This window comes from Oncorhynchus tshawytscha, linkage group LG03, assembly GCF_018296145.1.
Source record: "Oncorhynchus tshawytscha isolate Ot180627B linkage group LG03, Otsh_v2.0, whole genome shotgun sequence".
NCBI lineage: Eukaryota > Metazoa > Chordata > Actinopteri > Salmoniformes > Salmonidae > Oncorhynchus > Oncorhynchus tshawytscha.
Window position 1 is genome coordinate 62,617,097 of NC_056431.1, and position 17,288 is coordinate 62,634,384.

The window sequence follows — 17,288 nt, forward strand, 5'->3', positions numbered from 1 at the left end:
AATGCTATGCTGTGTGTGTTCGATATTGTGCAGGTAGTGTTATAAGCCCTAGGTAGCCTATGCACACACAGTTTACTGGGTTTTAATAGTCGTTTTCATGTCAAACCAGTGGAATATAATATTCTAATTTTCAAAAGCCTACTTGTCCGTGTTTTCTGTCCGACAGTTACATTCTCATTGGCACACAGACCAGGGGTGTATTCATTACGTCTTGCAACGGAAACCTTTTACCATTTAAGAACCAAGCGGAAGCAATCAAAATGGGAAATTAGCTACTTGAATTTGTCCAATAGAAACTCTCGTTTTCGTTGCAAAACGTTTTCTGTTTGGCGTAAACTGTTTCTGCAGCCGAAGCGTTTTGCAACAGAATCATCGTAATGAATATATCCAGGGGTGTGTTCAGCAGAACATAACGTTTTAGAACGTTCAGATAGAAATAGTCTACGTAGAACAAACATGCATCTAACACGTAGAATAAGGAATCACATTGGCGCCATTCGTGACATTTCTATCTGCAACGTTCGACAACGTTTGGCAGCTGAACATTGCCCTGACCTAGAATTGCTACTTAGAATTCGGACTAAACCAACAGGCTGGGACGGGCGGGGGAAACAGTAGGAAATCTTGGCTATAATGTAGTAGGACGGACCGCTGGAAGCTCAGGCGAAGGGGGCGACACATTGCTCTTTAATATCGTTGGACGAATAATGTTGCTATTTGATTACTACAATCAGGCTATAGAACGTAGCCTACTACACGAAGCAGGCCCGAGGAATCATTCCAGGTGAGTTTTCGGGGAAAGTGTCGCTGTGGCCGCTTGCCTCTTGGCAAGGCTACACGCGGGTCCTCCTCCCAGGGACATCTCAGTCCGGTATCCGCTGTACCCCTGTTCCCGAAGGATGGCCATAAAACCCGCGGTACCTGGTTTGACACAAGGAGTGATCGTTTTTTCACATCAACGGTGATTTAAACAAATATTTTGTGAAAACAGCGGATTATTTCACACAACGTTGACAGGATGTGTTATTACGCGCGGAGGAATATTTTTTTTAACACTATACAAGAGGAGGACCGATCGTGTTTCGCGAAACTGAAAATACGGTGCAACATGCATGTGCCACATTCTTCAACACAATCCGCGCAGGCATTATACAATACAATTAATATTTGCTTTAAAAAGGCGTAGGCTATTTTAGGTTCAGTAAATGGCCTAACATGTGTAGCTCCTACCTACCCTATTTGGCTATCCACACAGAGAACCTATATCCTACGTGGTATTAAGCTCAAGCGAATTTCGTTCACGACAACATTGTTACATTGTTACAGTACTGAACTTCAAAATGTAACACTGACTGCCGTGGGAGTGGCTTTATATTTCTCTTAGATAAAGCTTCAAATGTTTCCCTTTAATTGTTTAATTGTCTGTTTTGTGGGCGCTGATTTGGACAAGCAGGGTTATGCCGTGGCAAAAGCCGTGAGACCCCCCCACCTTTCGGGGCCGACTTTGTTTGCGCTGGCCGGGGCTGTGTGTGTGTGTGTGTGTGTGTGTGTGTGTGTGTGAGTGGAGAGCGCAGTATAGTCCCTTCCCCCCAACTCTGGTGGAACAGGAACAACTTTTTTTTAGGATAAAAAAGTTGCTGGAGTTCGGAGCGCCCTGGAGTACTGAGGCCGCCAAATACTGGCCAGTGAGACGCTGAGATTTCGGGGGGGGTCGTTTGCAAACCTAGTCTACGGTTATGTTATTTGACGGTGTATTTATGGCTGGCAATGTAATGCGGTAGTAGACTAGCTATACAGTTATAGGGCTACAGTACCCTATCTGGCTGTAACCTCTTGTATTGGCCATTCTGCAATTGGATCACTTGAAATCAAGTGATATCACTGATAATGCCCGATATGTAAACTAACCAAGGCCAGATAGGCCTACACGATTAAGTGGTATTGAATGTGTGTGTCAACGGCCACAGTCCTGCTGGTTTTCGTTTCTCCCAGTCACGTAATTGATCAATTATTGTTATTGATTGGCCAGAGTCCAAACACCTGGTTACCCTGAACCTTAATATGTCTGACGGCAACAATACGAACCAGTAGACTTACGCTGCCCCTTCTGGACTGGTCTTCTCTTCTCTGGTCTTCTCTCTTCTAGTCCAGTGTTCACCACCAACCCTGAGTGCTTTTTTTGTTCCAGCCCAGCACTAATACACCTGAATCGGCTCATCAAATCATTTTATTTGTCACATGCGCTGAATACAGGTGTAGACCTTAGAGTGAAATGCTTACTTTACAAGCCCTTAACAAACAATGAAATAGAGTTAAGAAAATATTTAGAGATAATTACATATCAATAACAAGGCTATATACAGGGGGTACCGGTACCGAGTCAATGTATGGGGGTACTGGTTATTCGAGGTAATTTGTAAAGTGACTGCATAGATAATAAACAGCTAGTAGCAGCACTGTAAAAACAAATGGGACTGGTGTGTGTGTGTGTGTGTGTATATGTAAATAGTCTGGGTGGCCATTTGATTAATTGTTCAGCAGTCTTATGGCTTGGGGGTAGAAGCTGTTAAGGAGCCTTTTGGTCCCAGACTTGGCGCTCCAGTTTCGCTTGCTGTGCAGTAGCATAGAGAACAGTCTATGAAGTTGAGTTGTAAGAGCTCTGGGCAAGAAGAAAAGCTTGAACACCCCTTAGGTCTCCAGGACCAGGGTTGGAGACCATTTAACCATTGAGCTAGGCTAGTTGTAGATAGAATATATTCTACTAAAGAGGGGCTGAACTAGTTCACATTTGAAGAATTGGCGCTGTTGTATCGTTCATGGCAGTGTAACATGTCTTTATGCAACAGACAGTTATTGGATGAGTATAAAAACTCTGTCTCTCTTAGGTGTGTGTTTGGCTGCGGTGACCTGTGTCTGTGAGGGTGTTGCCAGTGACTGAGCAAGGATCAGCTCCTGTGTTCAGGTGGCTTTGTCTGAGTGGGAGGAGTCAGGGTTCAAAGGTTGTGGCTCTGGGGACCCAAGGGATGGATCTCCATATGAGGCCCTACTGAGAGGGCTGGGGACCTACTAAGGTAATCAATCAATCACTATAGTCTGTCTGACACACACACACACACACACACACACACACACACACACACACACTACCTTTGCCTGTTTCAATGCCTGTTGAACATTCAAGGCTGTGAGGGGAGAAGAGATGACCCTGGATTGTTTTGGCCTAGCAGTGCTATCTGTGATCTACACATGGTGAAGACACAGGAGGCTCAGGGTGTTCTGCCTGAGAGAACCATCCACACGGTTTATTTATCTGTTATCTAATCCATAGACTGTTAACCAAAAACCACTGCAAGGAAGAGGACAGGGAAATGGATATGGGTGTATTAAGGCCAATTCATTTTTCTCCTTAGTGAATTTGGCTCATGTTTCCTGTATAGTTCACTTCATGGCTTTTAAAATTAAAATCCCGGGGTAAAACTGTCCTCACATCAATATGGGATGATTAGTAGGAGAGAAATGTGTGTTAGGGATCTATTCAATCTGTGGTGCTGAAGATCTGCTTTATAGCGCGATTGACCGTTAAAAGCATTGTTCCCGTGGTCGCGGAGAATGCATTCACTGTAAACGCTGCATATTAGGGCTGTGACAATACCATTATTGCAATATTGTTTCTGTGGCAAATGAAAACATGAAGCAGACCAAACTTTTTGGACCTTTAAAAACCTGCTATCTGTAAAATAAAGTGTGCTATAGCTTGGAAAATAAATAAATGTGACTAGATGACAACATAGTGATGTTTGTTTCCAACAGTTTTCCTAAAGAAGTGAAATCGGCTTTGTGTTCTGTTTCCTTGCCACGATACTAATGAGTATCGCGATACTTGTATCGTCCCGGCCCTACTGCATATGCCAGCTCAATCGGAAACGATCATTAAATGAATGCTGATCTTCCACGGTACTTTAGCAGTACACAAGGCACACCAACATACACCCACACACTGTAGGTAGGTAAGTAGGGGAAACAGAACAGTGACACGACATGAGGAACCAGTCTTTCAGACATAGGCTATGACTCACTATAGAAACCCATTCCCCAGCATGGCGAAAGCCACTGTCTGTCCCAGATAATATTCCTCTCCGTTTAACCATCCCACCAAATCTGTCTTTAAACTCCAGCTGACTTCTTAGACTCTCCAATCCCTTTTGTCATGTGCCTCTCCTCTCTGTAGCTACACTCTGTATAGCTGCTTTAACAGCTGAGGTCTAGAAACAGTCAGTATTGAACCTGGCATGTCCTACAAGCCCACAGAATACAGGCTGCTGGTGTGTTTTGTGCGTTGGGCTATCCTCACATCTGGGTCAGGCCGTAGTTGGGCTATCCTCACATCTGGGTCAGGCCGTAGTTGGGCTATCCTCACATCTGGGTCAGGCCGTAGTTGGGCTATCCTCACATCTGGGTCAGGCCGTAGTTGGGCTATCCTCACATCTGGGTCAGGCCGTAGTTGGGCTATCCTCACATCTGGGTCAGGCCGTAGTTGGGCTATCCTCACATCTGGGTCAGGCCGTAGTTGGGCTATCCTCACATCTGGGTCAGGCCGTAGTTGGGCTATCCTCACATCTGGGTCAGGCCGTAGTTGGGCTATTCCACAGAGTGATGCTGAGAATCCGATTTCTCACTTTAAAATGCAGCTCTATGCACAAAAGACTACTTTTAACAATTTCCTCTAAAATTTGACAAACAGTTACTTGAAGAACGGTGCAGATGCCAAGTTTGTTCACAGAATAACGGCACCAACAGCACAAACCGTCATTCTGTTACCAAACCTGGCATCTGCACTGTTCTTAAAGTACATTTATTTTTGTACAATTCAGTGGAAATTGTTAAAAGTAGTCCTTGTTCAGAGTTGTATGTTTTGTTTAACTCTGCAATCATTGTTTTTAGCTTGACATTCATTTTAAAGTGAGAAATCATCTGAGTCTCAGTGTCACTGTTACTGTGGATTGCCCATCTGTCACTCGTCCTCCGTGTTGCTGTGTGTTGACAGACAGTTTGGCCTGTGTACAGGCTGTTCCCCCTGGCCCTAGGTGGGGAGTTGGAGACAGAACCACAGTCTCTGCTTGTACCCAGAACCATGGTAGCCACTAGCCTGGCAGTTGGTCTGCAGATGACACCGCTCAATATTGTCAGCAGGGTTGTGAGCATCCGGCACCAAATCGGAAGAAAACTGACCCAAATGTTTTGTTGAGGTTTGCCCTAATGAATGCAACCAGAATGAGCAAAATCATGAGGTAATTGTTCTTAATTAAGGGGTAATGGATGAGGTTAGGTAGATGGCGTGCCGTCTCTCTTTTTGCATGGCCAGAATGTGATTGTACAGTTCCAGCTGGTAGGTTTGTCTTCTGGTCTGGTGCTGTTCCAAGGTACCAGAACCCTGGGCTCCTTTATCGTTCCAGAACGTCTCATTACTTTGTTCCCAACTAAGGTTCCATATGATCCTTCTACCCAGTCTCAGTGAAACTCTGTGTCTACCAGCCTGTGTGTAACTTGTGTGTCTGTGAATGTGCCTGCATGTCTATAATACGTGTGTTTCTGTGTCTGCCAGCCTGTGTGTAACTTGTGTGTCTGTGAATGTGCCTGCATGTCTATAATACGTGTGTTTCTGTGTCTGCCTGTGCGCTTTAATTAGGCAGGTCTTTGCCAGTGTGTTTAAACTTCCACGGGAATGACACACCAGGGTAAAATGTGGTAATTCAGGGACAGACCATGGTTCATGTTCTCTCCACAGGGCTAATGTTGGCCTACAAGACAGGAGAGGAGGTGGGTGTGTGTGATGTAATCATCAAAGATAAGAATTACTGCCACAAATATGCCCTCTGCAGCTTTTATTGTGTAAGCCTTGGGTCAGTAGGACCTTATTCGAGGTGTGTGTACAGTATGTTAGACACAAAACAGACAGACTTTGACCTCAGCTAAATCTGCTCTCTCTGTCCCCATGCTCCTCCCATTCCTCAGGATCACTAATCAATGACTTGGTCTCACGCCATCAAAAATTACCACATGAGGGCCTCCCGGGTGGCGCAGTGGTTAAGGGCGCTGTACTGCAGCGCCAGCTGTGCCACCAGAGACTCTGGGTTCGCGCCCAGGCTCTGTCGCAACCGGCCGCGACCGGGAGGTCCGTGGGGCGACGCACAATTGGTCTAGCGTCGTCCGAGTTAGGGAGTGCTTGGCCGGTAGGGATATCCTTGTCTCATTGCGCACCAGCGACTCCTGTGGCGGGCCGGGAACAGTGCGCGCTAACCAAGGTTGCCAGGTGCACAGTGTTTCCTCCGACACATTGGTTAGGCTGGCTTCCGGGTTGGATGCGCGCTGTGTTAAGAAGCAGTGTGGCTTGGTTGGGTTGTGTTTCGGAGGACGCATGACTTTCAACCTTTGTCTCTCCCGAGCCCGTACGGGAGTTGTAGCGATGAGACAAGATAGTAGCTATGAAATTGGGGAGAAAAGGGGGTATATTTAAAAAATAAATAAAATAAATCATCACACGCTCCTGCTGCTCTGATTGGGGGGAGGGGAAGTGTACAGTATAGAAATGGACCACATAGATTTAACATCACAATATCCAGTTGTATGACAGACCATCAAATGTTTGCATGATAGACTGGAATGTTTCAATTTTGTTGTTGCACATCAAATTGAAATATTTGCATTGTGCCTTTTCAGTGGTGCCTACATTTTAGCCGGGCATATCCAGCTCCTTCGGGGGAAAGGGAAGTGTGTGTTGTGTTCCCTCTGTGTGGCACAGGGCCTCACAAGGCTCTGACCGCTGGGATTTCTCACAATGTTTTGAGCCGCAGGGAAATGTCCTCACAGCATGAGCTAAGGAGGAATGTGGACAGAGTGTGGGAGCGACCAGAGGGATGGAGGGAGGTAGTCACAAACGAGAGAACACTGCAGAGGGTGGGGAGGAGGGAGGGCAGGAGGAGGGAGGGCAGGAGGTGAGAGGACGGAGGGCAGGAGGTGAGAGGGGGAGGTGAGAGGGCAGGAGGTGAGGGAGGGAGGGCAGGAGGTGGGAGGGCAGGAGGTGGGAGGACAGGACAGGGCAGGAGGTGGGAGGACAGGGAGGGCAGGAGGTGGGAGGGCAGGAGGTGGGAGGACAGGACAGGGCAGGAGGTGGGAGGACAGGGCAGGAGGTGGGAGGACGAGGCAGGAGGTGGGAAGACAGGGCAGGAGGTGAGAGGACGTGAGAGGACAGGAGGTGAGAGGGCAGGGAGGGTGAGAGGACAGGGAGGGCAGGAGGGTGAGAGGACAGGGAGGGCAGGAGGTGAGAGGACAGGGAGGGCAGGAGGAGAGAGGGCAGGGAGGGCAGGAGGTGAGAGGACAGGGAGGGCAGGAGGTGAGAGGACAGGGAGGGCAGGGAGGTGAGAGGGCAGGGAGGTGAGGAGGGCAGGGAGGTGAGAGGACAGGGAGGGCAGGAGGTGAGAGGACAGCGGGGTGAGAGGACAGGGAGGTCAGGGAGGTGAGAAGACAGGGAGGTGGGAGGGCAGGGAGGGCAGGGAGGTGAGAGGACAGGGAGGGCAGGAGGTGAGAGGACAGGGCAGTAGGCGAGAGGACAGGGCAGGAGGTGAAAGGACAGGAGGTGAGGTGAGAGGACGTGAGAGGACAGGAGGTGAGAGGGCAGGGAGGGTGAGGACAGGGAGGGCAGGAGGTGAGAGGACAGGGAGGGCAGGAGGTGAGAGGACAGGGAAGGCAGGAGGAGAGAGGACAGGAGGTGAGGTGAGAGGGCAGGGAGTGCAGGAGGTGAGAGGACAGGGAGGTGAGAGGACAGGGAGGGCAGGGAGGTGAGAGGACAGGGAGGGCAGGAGGTGAGAGGACAGGGAGGGCAGGGAGGTGAGAGGGCAGGGAGGTGAGAGGGCAGGGAGGTGAGAGGGACAGGGAGGTGAGAGGACAGGGAGGGCAGGGAGGTGAGAAGACAGGGAGGGCAGGGAGGTGAGAAGACAGGGAGGGCAGGGAGGTGGGAGGGCAGGAGGTGAGAGGGCAGGGAGGTGAGAGGACCGGGAGGGCAGGGAGGTGAGAGGACCGGGAGGGCAGGGAGGTGAGAGGGCAGGGAGGGCAAGGAGGTGAGAGGACAGGGAGGGCAAGGAGGTGAGAGGACAGGGAGGGCAGGGGGAGGTGAGAGGGCAGGGAGGTGAGAGGGCAGGAGGTGAGAGGACAGGAGGTGAGAGGACAGGGAAGGCAGGAGGTGAGAGGACAGCGAGGTGAGAGGACAGGGAGGGCAGGGAGGTGAGAAGACAGGGAGGGCAGGGAGGTGAGAGGGCAGGGAGGTGAGAGGGCAGGGAGGTGAGAGGGCAGGGAGGTGAGAGGGCAGGGAGGGCAGGGAGGTGAGAGGACAGGGAGGGCAGGGAGGTGAGAGGGCAGGGAGGTGAGAGGGCAGGGAGGTGAGAGGGCAGGGAGGTGAGAGGTGAGAGGGCAGGGAGGGCGGGAGGTGAGAGGGCAGGAGGTGAGAGGACAGGGAGGGCAGGGAGGTGAGAAGACAGGGAGGGCAGGGAGGAGAGAGGGCAGGGAGGGCAGGGAGGTGAGAGGGCAGGGAGGTGAGAGGGCAGGGAGGTGAGAGGGCAGGGAGGGCAGGAGGTGAGAGGACAGGGCAGGAGAGGAGAGGGCAGGGAGGGCAGGAGGTGAGAGGACAGCGAGGTGAGAGGACAGGGAGAGCAGGGAGGTGAGAGGACAGGGCAGGAGGTGAGAGGACAGGGCAGGAGGTGAGAGGACAGGGCAGGAGGTGAGAGGACAGGGCAGGAGGTGAGAGGACAGGGCAGGAGGTGAGAGGGCATGGAGGACAGGGAGGTGAGAGGACAGGGAGGGCAGGGAGGTGAGAGGACAGGGCAGGAGAGGAGAGGACAGGGCAGGAGGTGAGAGGGCAGGAGGTGAGGTGAGAGGACAGGTCAGGAGAGGTGAGGGGAGGACAGGTCAGGAGAGGGGAGGGGAGGACAGGGCAGGAGGTGAGAGGGCATGGAGGGCAGGAGGTGAGGACAGGGCAGGAAAGGGATGGTGAGAGGACATGGAGGTGAGAGGACAGGGAGGGCAGGAGGTGAGAGGACAGGGGGCAGGAGGTGAGAGGACAGGGAGGACAGGGCTGGAGGTGAGAGGACAGGGAGGACAGGAGGTGAGGTGAGAGGACGGGGCAGGAGGTGGGAGGGCAGGGGAGGACAGGGCAGGAGGTGAGAGGACCGGGAGGGCAGGAGGTGAGGGGACAGGGTAGGAGAGGGGAGGGGAGGACAGGGCAGGAGGTGAGAGGGCAGGAGGTGAGAGGACCGGGAGGGCAGGAGGTGGGAGGGCAGGAGGTGAGAGGACAGGTCAGGAGAGGTGAGGGGAGGACAGGGCAGGAGGTGAGAGGGCATGGAGGGCAGGAGGTGAGGACAGGGCAGGAAAGGGGAGGACAGGGAGGGCAGGAGGTGAGAGGACAGGGAGGACAGGGGGATGAGGTGAGAGGACAGCGAGGACAGGGCAGGAGGTGAGAGGACAGGGCAGGAGGTGAGAGGACAGGGCAGGAGGTGAGAGGACAGGGCAGGAGGTGAGAGGACAGGGCAGGAGGTGAGAGGGCAGGGAGGACAGGGAGGTGAGGGGGCAGGGAGGACAGGGAGGTGAGGGGGCAGGGAGGGCAGGAGGTGAGAGGGCGGGGAGGGCAGGAGGTGAGAGGACAGGGAGGGCAGGAGGTGAGAGGAGCAAGTGTGTTGAAAGCACTGGAGTTGGAGGTATCAGGTTGTATCAACCTATATTACGTACTCTGTGAATAAACAATCTAGGTTCAATCTGTTAGCAACTTCTGTGCTGTTTGTGTCCTAATATTTGTCCTGTTATTTGTCCTGGTATTTGAGCAATATAAAAGTGTGTATCTTACGGTGTATGCACTTCTCTGTGTGAGAGCCAGAAAGTTGGAGCAAGAGAGAGAAGGATAATCTGTGGTGAGGTGTGTGTGTGTGAGACGATCAGCGCAGCAGTAGAGCTGCAGAGTGCCAGTCCTGCTGCCAGCTCTGACCCGCCTGGCCGACACGCATGGCACCATGCATGCCCAGGCACAGACAGCAGATGTGAGTCAGCTCTGTGTGTGTCTCCTGTAAACTTTTCCCTGTCTCTCCTGCCTGCAGGTTTTGGGGTCACACACACTTCTCTTCCCGGTGCAGTGATGGCCACATCATGACCCTGATGGACATGGTGAGTGCCTTCACATGACATTACAACATTACATAACATATGATGCAGCATAGCAGTGGGGAGTGAGACTACTTTGTTTAGGCTACAAGACGCTACTACTAGCTCAGTTGAATACACTTAGAGAGAAGAGAAGGAAGATGGACAGGGAGAGAGAAGGAAGATGGACAGGGAGAGAGAAGGAAGATGGACAGGGAGAGAGAAGGAAGATGGACAGGGAGAGAGAAGGAAGATGGACAGGGAGAGAGAAGGAAGATGGACAGGGAGAGATAAGGAAGATGGACAGGGAGAGAGAAGGAAGATTGACAGGGAGAGAGAAGGAAGATGGAGAGCGACCGAGGTGTGTGCTACAGGTATGTATAGTGAGTGAGTTAAGTATTTGGAACAGTCAAAGTTCATGGTAAATATTTGACATATTTGACATTCACAAGGAACAAGAGCTCGCTTATAAGTGTGTGTGTGTGTGTGTGTGTGTGTGTGTGTGTGTGTGTGTGTGTGTGTGTTTTGTCTTAGCATGGTGAATGTATGTCACACCCCTCCCGTGGCATCACAGCTGTATATTTAGCCATTACCCTGCGCTCTGAGCGTTGTGTGTTATATACAAGGTGTGGTGTGTGTATGTATCTGGCACCGTGTACAGGAAGCCACCTGAACAGGTGAACTCCCAGGTGTCGGCTGTCAGCCGAGCAGAGCAGGAAGAGCAGGGTATCCCCACGTCAGACATGTTGGTGGGAATCACAACTCAGTGAATTTAACAGGGAGCTTCATAGAGATGAATGTTCCCTCTGCTCTCTCTGCTAAGTCCTGTGGTCTGTCTGTCTGGGGGGGTGTACAGTCAAAGGGATTTACTGTCTTTGTCTTAGACTGTCGATTAGAAGGTGTGTGTGTGTGTGAAGCTAAGCTAACATAGCCGTCCCTTAGACCTGAAGTAACCATAGGTGTAGACTAGTGGTACTGATGGTTGACATTGCAGTGTGGGGTGGTGGTGTTACATTGTGTGGAATCCAGGCTGGTTTGATACATGCTACCTGTTTGTTTGCATGTATATTTTCACTGTGATTGTGCAAGATTGGTGTGTCTATGCTACTGTGCCAGTGGTTATACAGGCTTAGCTGGGTGTGTGTTTCTGTCTGTGAGTCATTGTCTTGCAGAGAGAGGAGAGAAGCGAGGGAGAGTTTAAGTGTAAACAAATAGTGGAAAAAATGATTTTAGAGTGGGAAGGAGAAGGACAGAGGGGAGAGAGAGAGAAATAAGGGGGGCGAGCTACTCACTGCTCTGTTGTGGCTGAGCTGCGAAATGGGATTTGCATAAATGAGGCTAAAACGTCAGCAGGCCTTTTACATCCAGCAGGGCTAAGAGGTGTGGGTGATTGACTGATCAGCTAGTTTATTTAATAGAGGGAGAGGAACCTCTGATTATCCCTTTCTGTATGTATGTGTGTGTGATTGCTGGTGTGTGTGTGTGTGTGTGTTAGAGGTCGACCGATTATGCTTTTTCAGCGCAGATACCGATTTTATTAGAGGACCAAAAAAAGCAGATACCGATTAATCGGCCCTTGAATTTTTTAAAATATATATACTTGTAATGATGACAATTACAACAATACTGAATGAACAATGAACACTTATTTTAACTTAATGTAATACATCAATAAAATCAATTTAGCCTCAAATAAATAATGAAACATGTTCAATTTGGTTTAAATAATGCAAAAACAAAGTGTTGGAGAAGAAAGTAAAAGTGCAGTATGTGCTATGTAAAAAAGCTAACGTTTTAGTTCCTTGCTCAGAACATGAGAACATATGAAAGCTGGTGGTTCCTTTTAACATGAGTCTTCAATATTCCCAGGTAAGAAGTTTTAGGTTGTAGTTATTATAGGAATTATAGGACTATTTCTCTCTATACCATTTGTATTTCATTAACCTTTGACTATTGGATGTTCTTATAGGCACTTTAGTATTGCCAGTGTAACAGTATAGCTTCCGTTCCTCTCCTCGCTCGAACCAGGAACACAACGACAACAGCCACCATCGAAGCAGCATTATCCATGCAGAGCAAGGGGAACAACCACCCCAAGGCTCAGAGCGAGTGACGTTTGAAATGCTATTAGCGCGCGCTAACTAGCCAGCCATTTCACTTCGGTCACCCCAGTCTCATCTCGGGAGTTGATAGGCTTGAAGTCATAAACAGCGCAATGCTTGACGCACAACGAAGAGCTGCTGGCAAAATGCACGAAGATGCTGTTTGAATGAATGTTTACGCGCCTGCTTCTGCCTCCCACTGCTCAGTCAGATCCTTAGATACTTGTATGCTCAGTCAGATTATATGCAACACAGGACACGCTAGGTAATATCTAGTAATATCATCAATCATGTGTAGTTAACTATTGATTATGATTGATTGTTTTTTATAAGATGAGTTTAATGCTAGCTAGCAACTTACCCTGACTTACTGCATTGGCACAACAGGCAGTCAGTCTGTGTGTGTTTGGTTTCGGCTGTGTGTGTGTTTGGTTTCGGCTGTGTGTGTGTGTTTGGTTTCGGCTGTGTGTGTGTGTTTGGTTTCGGCTGTGTGTGTGTGTGTGGTTTCGGCTGTGTGTGTGTGTGTGTGTGTGTGTGTGTGTGTGTGGTTTCTGCTGTGTGTGTGTGTGTGGTTTCTGCTGTGTGTGTGTGTGTGGTTTCTGCTGTGTGTGTGTGTGGTTTCTGCTGTGTGTGTGTGTGGTTTCTGCTGTGTGTGTGTGTGGTTTCTGCTGTGTGTGTGTGTGGTTTCTGCTGTGTGTGTGTGTGTGTGTGTGTGTGTGTGTGTGTGGATTCTGTTGTGGCTGTGTGGTTTTGTGTTTGTTTCTGCTGTGTGTGTGGATTATGTTGTGTGTGTGTGTTTTTCTGTTTGTTTTGTCGTGTGTTTGTGTGTGTGTGTGTGTGGTTTCCGCTGCGCGTTTGGTTTCTGCTGTGTGTGTGTGTGTTTGTTCAGTAGTGTGTTTGTGTGGTTTCTGCTGTGTGTGTTGTTTTGTAGTGTTTTTGTGTGTGGTTTCTGCTGTGTGTGTGTGTGTGTGTGTGTTTTGTAGTGTTTTTGTGTGTGGTTTCTGCTGTGTGTGTGCGCGCGTGTGGTTTCTCCTGTGTACGTGTGGTTTCTCCTGTGTGTGTGTGCTTTCTCCTGTGCGCGTGTGCTTTCTCCTGTGTGTGTGTGTGGTTTCTCCTGTGTGTGTGTGGTTTCTCCTGTGTGTGTGTGTGTGTGGTTTCTCCTGTGTGTGGTTTCTCCTGTGTGTGGTTTCTCCTGTGTGTGGTTTCTCCTGTGTGTGTGTGTGTGGTTTCTCCTGTGCGTGTGGTTTCTCCTGTGTGTGTGTGTGTGTGTGTGTGGTTTCTCCTGTGTGTGTGTGTGTGTGTGTGGTTTCTCCTGTGTGTGTGGTTTCTCCTGTGTGTGTGTGTGTGTGTGTGTGTGGTTTCTCCTGTGTGTGGTTTCTCCTGTGTGTGTGTGTGTGGTTTCTCCTGTGTGTGTGTGTGTGTGTGTGGATTCTGTGTGTGTGTGGATTCTGTGTGTGTGTGGATTCTGTGTGTGTGTGGATTCTGTGTGTGTGTGTGGATTCTGTGTGTGTGTGTGGATTCTGGTGTGTGTGTGTGTGTGTGTGTGGATTCTGGTGTGTGTGTGTGTGAGGATTCTGGTGTGTGTGGGTGAGGATTCTGTGTGTGTGGGTGAGGATTCTGGTGTGTGTGTGGGAGGATTCTGTGTGTGTGTGGATTCTGTGTGTGTGTGGATTCTGTGTGTGTGTGGATTCTGTGTGTGTGTGGATTCTGTGTGTGTGTGTGTGTGTGGATTCTGTGTGTGTGTGTGTGTGTGTGGATTCTGTGTGTGTGTGTGTGGATTCTGTGTGTGTGTGTGATTCTGTGTGTGTGTGTGGAATCTGTGTGTGTGTGTGTGTGGATTCTGTGTGTGTGTGTGCGTGTGGATTCTGTGTGTGTGTGTGTGGATTCTGTGTGTGTGTGGATTCTGTGTGTGTGTGTGGATTCTGTGTGTGTGTGTGGATTCTGTGTGTGTGTGTGGATTCTGTGTGTGTGTGTGTGTGTGTGTGTGTGTGGATTCTGTGTGTGTGTGTGTGTGGATTCTGTGTGTGTGTGTGTGTGTGTGTGATTCTGTGTGTGTGTGGATTCTGTGTGTGTGTGTGTGTGTGTGTGTGGATTCTGTGTGTGTGTGTGTGTGTGGATTCTGTGTGTGTGTGGATTCTGTGTGTGTGTGTGGATTCTCTGTGTGTGTGTGGATTCTCTGTGTGTGTGTGGATTCTGTGTGTGTGTGTGTGTGTGGATTCTGGTGTGTGTGTGGATTCTGGTGTGTGTGTGTGTGTGTGTGTGTGTGGATTCTGGTGTGTGTGTGGTGGCTGCTGCATGTGCGTTCTGTGACGACAGCAGTGTCAGCAAGAGGCCCAATTAGTGTCTCGTTAGTGTGTGATTGTAGGCAGACTGTGATTGACAGGACCTGCTGTGTGTGTGTTGGCGTGTGTGTGCGCACTGTGCAGCTCTAGTGAAAGACTGATGTCATTATAACTAGCTACACCAGGGAAAGTGAAGAGTGAGTTTAGCTATTTTAGTTCTCAGCCAACACTGCACGATTGGAAAGGACTCGATACACTAGTTTCCCTTTCAATCAGTCACTCGGTATAACGTACTACGGGGAGTCAGCGACCAATCGTATTTACCTGAAAACTGGTATCACGCCCAATGAATGCCGAGCCCGCCTTCAGAAGCCCTTCATTCCTGGCAATAATACCAGGGCTCGCATTTTATTTCCTAAAGTCTTCGCTCTTCAGCTCGCCTGAAGGAAGAACGTGTCACGCAATTTACAAACTTTTCAAGCACACAACCACTATTAGATAGACTTAAGTGTCTTAGTGAGAGGAGAGTACTCGCCCCCCCTAGATGTTGTGAGTTTTGCGTCTTGGTATCTGTTTTGGAATGGGATTGTCTAAGGCAGGAGACAGCAGTAGTGGTGGTCGGAGTTGTATTGGGCTGTCAACCAAGCCGAGTGAGGCTCATTACGGTTTCTCTGGCAGTGTTCAATGTCCAGTTTCTGGGGATGATATACTACCCCTGGTTGGGTCTGGAGGGTTTTCTAAGTGTGAATAAGATGGCATCCATATGGAGGAGCCTAAAGCCCCACCCTTGGATTTGTCGGGGTAGAGTGAACCATTGGTGGCTAATGCTCCATTTGACGGAGCTGTGTTGTAGGGCGGCAGATCACCTGGGGGTGGATTTGCCTTCTCCAAAAGCAGTGGAGTTCCTCCAGCTTTGGGGAAAGGTGTTTACCTCCTGTCATTGCTGTGTGAGTTAGCCTCCAGAGGCTAACAAGCACAATCCTAGCATGGTGCTTCTGAATAAACAGTGCCGGTTCTCCAAGGATCAGCTGGACAAATGTGGCGGCCTGGTTGTTGAATGTGGTCACAATGCTGCAGAGGTATATCGATTTGCTGCAGAAGCTGAATAGGACCGTGGAGTTGCTGAAGCCGGTTTCAGAGCTTCTTGGCGGAATCTGTGCTACAGCTCTATCTCACTGTACGATCCTGACTGTGGGGGAAAGTATGGGGTCGACGGTGGTGGCTCAGCGTAGGAAACAACACCTCCACTTTGCTGATCCTCAACACCGGGGCCCCACAAGTGTGCGTGCTCAGCCCCCTCCTGTACTCCCTGTTCACCCATGACTGCGTGGCCATGCACGCCTCCAACTCAATCATCAAGTTTGCAGACGACACAACAGCAGTGGGCTTGATTACCATCGACGACGAGTAGGCTTGATTACCAACAACAATGAGACAGTCAGGAAAACAACTTCTCACTCAACGTCAACAAAACAAAGTAGATGATTGTGGACTTCCAGAAACAGCAGAGGGAGCAGCTCCCTATCCTCATCGACGGGACAGCTGTGGAGAAGGTGGAAAGTTCCTCGGCATACACATCACGGACAAACTGAAATGGTCCACCCACATGGACAGTGTGCTGGAGAAGGCGCAACAGTGCCTCTTCAACCTAGGAGGTTGCATGGTCTGTGTCGTGTGTGCACTTTATGCATATATATGGATAGGACAAGGATATCTGTGTTTGTGACCAGCTTTTTGTCTGTTTCGCTAGTCCAGCTCGGCGTAGTGTCTTATTGGATTGTGCAGGTTCGATAAGTATTCAGACCCCTTGACATTTTCCGAGTTTTGTTACGTTACAGCCTTAATCTAAAATGGATTAAATAACAAACAAATCCTCATCAATCTCCACACTACGCCATAATGACAAATCAAAAACGGTTTGTTAGACATTTTTGCAAAGGTATTAAACATAAATACCTTATTTAGATAAGTATTCAGACCCTTTGCTGTGAGACTGGAAGTTGAGCTCTGGTGCATCCTGTTTCCATTGATCATCCTTGATGTTTCTACAACTTAATTGGAGTCCACCTGTGGTAAATTCAATTGATTGGACATGATTTGGAAAGGCACACACCTGTCTATATAAGATCCCACAGTTGACAGTGCATGTCAGAGCAAAAAGCAAGCCATGAGGTCAAAGGAATTGTCAGTAGAGCTCTGAGACAGGATTGTGTCGATGCACAGATCTGGGGAAGGATACAAAAAAATGTTTGCAGCATTGAAGGTCCTCAAGAACACAGTGGCCTCTATCATTCTTAAATAGAAAACGTTTGGAACCACCAAGACTCTTCCTAGAGCCAGCCGCCCGGCCAAATTGAGCAATCGGAGGAGAAGGGCTTTGGTCAGGGAGGTGACCAAGAGCCCGATGGTGACTCTGACGGAGCTCAAGAGTTCCTGTGTGGAGATAGTTGTCCTTCTGGAAGGTTCTCCCATCTCTGCAGCACTCCACCAATCAGGCCTTTATGGTAGAGTGGCCAGACGGAAGCCACTCCTCAGTAAAAGGCACATGGCAGCCTGCTTGGAGTTTGCCAAAAGGCAGCTAAAGTACTCTGACCATGAGAAACAAGATTCTCTGGTCTGATGAAACCAAGATTGAACTTGTTGGCCTGAATGCCACGTGTCACGTCTGGAGGAAACCTGGCACCATCCCAACTGTGAAGCATGTTGGTGGCAGCATCATGCTGTG

General features: G+C 49.6%; 1 protein-coding gene across 4 annotated transcripts in view; it reads left to right on the forward strand.

Annotated features, from left to right (window-relative positions):
- The first annotated feature begins 589 nt into the window (after positions 1 to 589).
- Positions 590 to 17,288, forward strand: part of LOC112241070 (B-cell CLL/lymphoma 9 protein) — a 33,702-nt gene continuing 17,003 nt past the window's right edge. The window contains exons 1-3 of one of the 4 annotated variants that reach the window (XM_024409246.2): positions 590 to 784; positions 2,886 to 3,071; positions 10,137 to 10,203. The gene's annotated coding sequence lies outside the window, so the exon portion shown is untranslated. Of the gene's footprint in view, positions 785 to 818; positions 962 to 2,885; positions 3,072 to 10,136; positions 10,204 to 17,288 lie in introns of those variants that run through there. The other 3 variants (XM_024409259.2, XM_024409251.2, XM_024409264.2) reach the window with 3 other exon arrangements.